This window comes from Mycteria americana (genome assembly GCF_035582795.1).
Source record: "Mycteria americana isolate JAX WOST 10 ecotype Jacksonville Zoo and Gardens chromosome Z unlocalized genomic scaffold, USCA_MyAme_1.0 Scaffold_30, whole genome shotgun sequence".
Classification (NCBI taxonomy): Eukaryota; Metazoa; Chordata; class Aves; order Ciconiiformes; family Ciconiidae; genus Mycteria; species Mycteria americana.
In genome coordinates this window covers 1,757,722-1,765,579 of record NW_027445437.1, presented here as the reverse complement: position 1 = coordinate 1,765,579, position 7,858 = coordinate 1,757,722, and the positions used below count along the sequence as shown (strand labels likewise).

The 7,858-nt window shown below is 47.4% G+C and overlaps 1 long non-coding RNA gene across 1 annotated transcript; it reads right to left on the bottom strand.

Moving 5' to 3' along the window:
* Positions 1–1,121: 1,121 nt before the first annotated feature.
* LOC142403010 (uncharacterized) lies at positions 1,122–7,654 on the bottom strand. The gene is made up of 3 exons (XR_012773565.1): positions 4,302–7,654; positions 2,399–2,575; positions 1,122–1,671 (listed from the first exon to the last, which is right to left on the bottom strand). It is a non-coding gene; the product is annotated as an uncharacterized LOC142403010 (long non-coding RNA).
* Between the last annotated feature and the right edge of the window lie 204 nt (positions 7,655–7,858).

Below are 7,858 nucleotides of genomic sequence, written 5' to 3'. Positions count from 1 at the left end.
CACAATTCCTCTTTAGAGTCACATTCTGGTTTACTCTGAACAAGATTTCCTACTTACAGAAATTTTAATATGCTCTCTCAGAATTTCCCTCCAAACTTTCAAGCCATCAGTTCCAAAACCAGGCATACCTGAGAAGGGAAGAAAGGTGAAAGCACAGTTTTTGTTTCTGTGGACAGGCTGGACATAATGAGACTGCCCAGGAGCTGCAAAAGGTCAGACTTCTGCCAGCAGAGAGGCTGTAGCTGGTTAGGTGTTGGTATCGTGGCAATCAGGATCTCTCGATTTTCTGGGCTTCAAAGAAATGCTGTGGACACTCTTGAGTGCTAGTAATAGCTGGACGTGACAGCAACAGAGATCCCATCGGTCAAACAACTTACAGTCCTCCAAACAAGGAAATTACTCCTCTCTAAAACACCTTCCTAAACCGGACAAGGCAACACACAGTGACTACTCCCTAGGCTGGTTACATCCAGAGACCATACCCTCAGCTACTTCTTGCCAAGATGAAACCGTTTTGTGGAAAGAAATGGTTCTGAGCCAATTAAGAGCTCAATTGCTCCTTTCTAGGTGTTAGAAAATAGATTGCATAGCTCACAACCGTAATTCTGACCATACACTCAGAAATTCAGTTAGCAAGGTTAACTAAAAATTAGGTTTGGGGGTTTTTTCCCCCTCTCTGTACCTTCCTCTCAGGAAAACACAAAATCCTATGATATTCCTACAGATCTTGGCCAGTCCCTGATATCCACATTTTACACTATATTCCTGTCATGCACATTTTTCAGTCCTCAGACCTCACATTGTGGTGCAGATGTCTTGTGACAGAGAATGTGAGCACAGAATTCGATAGTCATTATGAATTTCTATAGCGACTATGTTTTTTGAAACTACTGACAACGCAGCACTGACTTGTACAACCTCCTCCGATCAGAGTGTGCTGGACTCTTACACACTCCGTTAGACTTGAGGAAGAGGTATAAAATCCTCAGCTTAAAAGACGTAAGGGCCAGACCTTGACAAATGTTTTATTCTTTGTTATTAAAGAAACACATTGATAAATATACAAGGAAAAACAATACATTTCAACTGCAAAAAAGAGCAGAATAATGTTAAGGGAAAAATCTGACAAAGAAATGTCAACTGTAGAGTGCTGAAGTGTCACAAAGCTTAAAACGAAGTGCCAGAGGTACGGGTGATGGAAGTGGCATGTCCTTGCTCTCCCGAGAACCGTGTGCTTTTCTCACTGCCTCACAGACTTTTCAGCTGACATCCAGAGAAGATTTTAGTTGTTTTAAGACCTATTTAATCCCATCAAAGTCAGCAGTAAAAATTTACAATTTTTTAACCAGATGTCTCATAGGACTTGGACGCATCGCTCAGTATGTATGATGCAGTCCCAGCCTCACTTCTAGGAAAGCCTTGCTGCTGACAGCGTCTTCAGCTGAAATGGGCATTTTTGAGGTGGGCAGCTGTTGTGACAAAAGGACAGAGGACAGGACACTCCAAATGCTCCTGAAGACATCAGTAAAAGTCATCCTCTCAGACTTCTGCCACTAAAGTTTGCAGCAAGGATTTTGAGGTTCTTCTTAGGAAATCTCTTGGCTCCTCTTTCTTTGTCCCCAGAAGTTTTACCATGGTGAAAGTTTTCAGTCCTTAAACCTCCCATTCGTTCTAATGAGAATTTAGTTTTAATAAGAATTTTGACCCAATGACTATGGGATTTAAGTACTAAAAATATTTACCATTTACACAATGTACTACAGATTCAAGGTTCCTTGCAAATGTGACTTAGCCCATACATACTTGTGAAGCTGAAGAGACTTAAAAATGTCTATAATCATAAAATAAACTACAAACTATAGAATATACATATACATTTAACTATATAATTTAAGCCATAAAAATAGTTACTGATGTCGCAAAGTCAAGTACTTCAACCATAGTTCTGTCCCCTTGTTTTTTGCCTTGTTTCCTGAATGAAGCCGAATGTAACAAGGAAGCACTAAGGGATGTATTAGAGGTTGCATGGAAATTACAAGCTGTTTTTGCGCTTCATTTTTCCACTTTTTGGGGGGGAAGGAAGAAGCAAACAGTTTAGTGGTTTGGGGGTTTATTCTATACAATTTATTAAGTTCAACTTTGTTCCACCCCTCCTTCATCACGAAAACTAACATGCCAGCTCTGGATCACATCTCTTTAATCTACAAGTTTAGCAGGAGGGAAAATAATTAGACTATTTTGGCCCAACCTAGTCATCCCACTTGTCTCCGCCTCTTCTCAAGGGTGTGCCGTCGCAGATGTGAGGATGCATACTGGTACCATTGGGTAGGTCTGGAAGCCTTTCATAAGCCTTTTTTTTTCATTCCCACCCCCAGTTTGGTGTTGAGCAAGTTCCTACCTTGTGGGATGCCGACAGGGTTTGGATGGTGTGGCTCTGAGGCACGGCTGAGGAGACAAGCTTGGTCCTCCACTATGCTCCATCAACTCTCTGTGGCCTCCGAGCTGTGGCTCCACTCCCTGGCTCTGAGGGCAGCATGGCCCTAGGCACAGAAAATATTCTTGTGTATTTAAACAGCTGCAAGTTAAAGAAGAGAAATAACAATTTTTACCAGTTTATAATTCACCCAACTTGAATCCTGACACATCTCAAACACTGAGGGTGTTAGACTTTCTCCCAAAAAAGACCAGTAGTAACTTTTTCACAGGCATGCGTTATGTAGCCTAAAAATACATGCCACTACCATCTCTGTCTGGAACAAACACTTCTAAGATTTTTTCTTAGAACTGCTCTGCAATACCTGGACTTTGTTTTGGTGAAGGGTCCCTAAATTTACTACTGCTAGCTCGCTGACACTTCCATGGACTATCAGCATAGTCACACACAAGTGGTGAGTTCGTATACGGTGCAGCTTCACAGAGCACAGGCTGGGCGTCCTGGCATTAGGCTATTTTAAAGAAACTCATCAGGTCTTATCTTATTTCTGACCTTGTGAAAACTATTGACTTGCTTTTCTATTCTGGTGGTTTAGCACTCAATATCTGAAACACCATTATGAATAAAGTGAAGTGTAATGTTTTATAGACGTCTGTGGCCTACTAGCAAATAAATGAAGAGGGGGGAACTACTGCAAGGTGTTATCTCTGGGCAGAACACAGATATGTTCTCGATTCAGTGCCAGAAATACCCAGTTTTTTAAAATTACCTCTCACTACACATTGCTTAAAGGATATCCAAGCAAAGAACGGTAACACCCATGGAAGGAGTCACTGGCAATAATGTTGTGGTTTCAGCCTCGTTCCTTTAAAAATGACTCACCAGAAAAAAAGCTCAGAAAAGACCTCTGTCTTAATTATTGTCCTGGCCCAAACATGGCTCTTTTTATCTGCTTGTGCAGAGCCCTCATGCGAGGAACTTGCTGAGCGGCAGAGCCTGCACCCTTCTGCCCTGTTCCTGGGCAGCCACTGCCCTGCTGGGAAGGAAAAAGGACTGCTGCGGGGCGAGGTGCGGGCTGGCACTGCATGCCCTCCATCTTGGCGGAGGGCCCACTGAGCCCTGTGGTTGAGCACAGCCAGGAAAGCCCTGGGAGAAGAAGCCTCTCGTAGACATGCCGACATGGAGAGCCAGGCAGCGGTAGCCATTCCGTCAGCACCGCTTGTGGTGTTGGACAGGAGAGTATCAACACTGTAGCTACAAACAGCTTCTTCAGCACACATTTTTGACACAGGAATTAATTACTTCATCACATGCCATTTTTTCCAGAGGGCCCCTGCCCAGTCCCGTGCACAGAACGGATCACGCTCACTGAGCAAACTGCCATGCAGCCGCTTGTTCTGTTGCCGTCATTTGGTGCGTGGCCCTAGGATGCGTTAATGGCACTGTATGCAGGCTGTGCATGCCATGCCGCCAGAATTAGCAATTTCCACATGGGTTCTTCCATGGCATCAGTTATTGTAGCAACACAGCGCTTCATAACATTAATCAATTTATTTTCAAATAGCCTGATAAAATTTCCAAAGAGTTTATCTGCAAAGCCATAAAGAGTATCCACTGGACATGTGCACACTCAACTTTTTCACGGGTTTATGATAAGGCCACATTTTGATGGATTTTTATAGGAATGAAAAAGGGCACAATCATAGCCCCAAACTGGAACCGAATGCAGTCTAGTACTTTGCTATCCTGCTATTAAAGTCTACAGACAGGGTGAAAAAATTTCTTTGGAGACTTATAGTTAACGGACACATCCAGGAACCTCAAGATGTGAATTTTTGTCTAATGCTCGTAGTTGTAACACGCTTACCATGTTAACAGAGCACTTCAGCTAACATCACATGGTTCAAATTGCTTCACATGTCTTCTGAGGTGGTAAAAGGCCCGACTGCCAGCAGCCCCTCTCGGTCCGCAGCAACATCTGCACTTGTGAATTGTCCATACAAAATTCTGTGGCACACTGAAAACTGAACATATGGGGACAGTATAAAATACAGTGGATTAAAAGCGCAAAATAAATAATACTGGGGCCAGTACAGCAGTTGTGTTATTCCTTTTCCTATTTAATTTAAAAACAAAACCCCATAGCCCATTATTAACTGCAGCTTCTGCATTAATTTTCAGTCTGCCAACCTAGTGCACTCCAGAAAGACAGGGTCTTGCTACAGAACCTAGCTTCACTTGTGTTACTATGTGTGAAGTCTTACGTGTCACCGTAAATTTACATTTTGTGGTTTATTAATATTTCACTGTTGTGAGGTGAATAATTATATTTACCTCTATTTTCCCTGAAAGTAGTGCATTTTTATATTACTTTAATACCACCAATGCTTCAGTTATTGCTAATATTAAAAAGGGATTTAATTATGACTTGATTAATCCAGAACTAAAACATGGTTGATATCCGAACAGGCCAGGCACAAATCAGGTGTAATTTACATCCCTAATTATTACATTAACAATTTCTTTCTTCTGAAACACTGAAATGACACGCCCGGTATAATCATGATGAAGAGCAGCAGCAGGCCAGGAAATGTAGTAAGCTTAAACAAGGTAGGCACTGCACTGAAATAGCTAAGCACAACAGACAGAAATGATCCCAACGAAGCATTTAGAAATTAGGAAACGGGACTGGGACAGCCCTGCACACCGTGCAGGCCCGTGACTGCCGAGATTCCCCCATCCGCAGGGGGAAACGGTCCTGCGGGAGGCTCTGTGAGCCCCTCGCCCGCGAAGGCCCGCCAGCAGAGCCCCAGCAGCCCCCGCTCTCCTCTTCCTTTCCATACACGGGGAATGAACGTCGTCCAAACCGGGACTCACGAGGCCCTGTTTTTCCCAGTCTAATATCTACTAATGCTTCATTTCTTCAGTGGTATCTGGAGATCCTGGATGCATTACTGGGTTAAATAATTAAATAAAGCCTTGTCTCTCCTCTGTGGGCTCCTACTATTCTTTTTCCTCCAGCTTTCTCTGTATAGATTCACTTTGAGGAAAAACAAGAAATCTGCATTTTAAACAATAAGCAATTTGGCACCGGCTCTGTCTTTTCTTTGTACCACGTATAGCACTAAGACCACTGTTGGTGCCAAGGGAATAATAACTCACAGATAAAAAAACTTCAATAATAGAGGGAAATGGCTTTGAGCCCTACCAGCCTGCCGAGTCCCCTGACACTCAGCTCTGGGTACAGCGAACGACGAGCCCTCGCCACCAAAACCTCCCCTCTCCCCTGGTTCTGCGTCCCTTGCCGTGCCCCAGATGCTGCCAGCCAGGGACGAGGGCACTGTGTACCTTTGTGTCACCATCAGGCAGGGCCGCTTCGCTCCTGGGGGCTTTGCAGCCTCTCGCCCTCTGAAAGCCACCCGCGTTCCTTCGAGGGACGGCACCCTGGGGCTCGCCAGCCCAAGCAACCAGCCAGGGGCCTGGGCGCGTCCCCCGCGGGCGGGCTGCGGTACGGGGAGCGCAGGCCCCGCACGCCCTGAGAAGAGCCGGCGTCCCCGCGGCACGGCCGGAGCCAGGCCCCTGAGGGGCCGACGCCTGAAGGGAGGCCAGGCCGTCACCGGGCCCTGCCAGCTCCAGGCGGCCCAAGCCGCCCCCGGGCCTGCCCCCGGCCCCTGACTGTGGCACAGGAGCTCCATTTCGGCCCAGGCCTTCTGGGGGTACAGCAGAGGCAGGGGGTGTCCTGTCCCTCGCAGCTCCCAGGCCCTTGCAAGACTTCCCGGGCGGCCTCAGGCCTCACTCAGTACTGACCTTTGTCTGGGGACAGCCGCGCTGGCGGTGGAGCCGTGGCTGTCACTGCCCTCCTCTGCCCACCCGCCTGGGGCCGTGGGACTGCGCCTCATCATCTGCATCGGGGCCGTGGGACTGCGCCTCATCATCTGCATCGGGGCTGTGGGACTGCGCCCCACCTGTGGTTGCCCACAGCTCCCAGCTTGCCTTCCCTCATGGGGCACACTGCTCTTGCTCCTTTCCCACATCTATTCTTCCTCTACAAGGCATTCAAAGTAACATCTATGGCAGGGAGCGCGATGAAACACGCAGCCCGGTCCCGGCGGCTGTCAACGGTTTTGTTCAGGAGCAGTTCCAGCCTCAGAGCCTCACTGAACTTGGTATTCTGGCCATCAAGGCAGTTGTTGAAGACTAATTGAAGCCGATATGCTAAAAGCAGTAAGTAATACTGACTGCGTACGCTATCCCTTAAATGTTCCCATCAGCCCTGAGGCCAAAATCCTGACTGCCCACGTTATCTGTGCCTTGGACTTCTTCTGGTACCTAAAGCATTCTAGTGTGCCTGTATTGTCTGTGGAGACCGCTGCAGCTCTGTGAATGCATGTCCCACACAGTGTCACCCATCTTGTATACTCTCACACCACGTGTCAGGGCCTGTGAACAGGCCCCTTCTTCTAAACGTCATGGCCAGGGCAGAAGATGGAGCCCTTGTGGCAGTGGGTGCCACCTCCTCCTGGGGGGACATCTGTGCCCTTCTTCCCTACAGGCGGGATGCACAACAGCTTTGCAAAGCTATTCTGAAATGGGTACTTGGTAGCTTGTGGCACAGGCAAAAACATGGCAACTCATGCTCAAGGAAGAAGTACAGAGAAGGACCTCCTTGACCTGTATGCAACATGTGATGCCATCGTCGTTGGAGGCACCAAACATGATGCTGTGTTCAGTACCCGCTGGGAACAGAAGACATTAGGGATGCTATTTGGGACACTATTTGGGACTCTGGCTTGACTTCCACGGGGGTCAGTGGCTCAGCTAGAAGCGTGATGAGCAGGCGAGTACTGTCTCTGAACCATTACTTTGCGTGAGAAATGGGGGTGCTGGTGGCTTTGGGTGCTCCTGAGGGAGGAGCCTATTGGAGCCGGTATCGGCAGTTCTGACTCGAGGAACAAACCCAGCCTCCAGCTGCAGAGGGAGTCCACCCCTCGTCTAGACCAGGTGTCCTCACCCCTGTGTAACACAGCCCCAGGAGAACCTCCATGCTGGCAGGGGCACCCTCCTCCCAGGCAGCCATCTTAGCACCCTTGTTTCTCATTTGGTTTTCAGGCCCTGCTGGAAGATGGCCTTGTTCCCATCAACATGGGGGACACTCTACGTTGATATCCTGGTGGTCAGTGGGAAGCCAGCTTCTGGAGCACTGCTGAGGGGGGACCAGTGCTGACCGGGTGACATTTTCACAGTTAAGAGTGATCAGGTATTTTTGTATTACGTGGTATATCTGCACTCCCTGCCCTGTGGAAAGGCCCTTATCTTTTAAGTCCTTTCTGCTTTTCTCTCACCATTTCCCTGTGAGGTCCAAATGACCACATGTCCTTATCTGAGAGTATCTCTGAGCATACTGCAGCGTGTGAATGGTGGAAA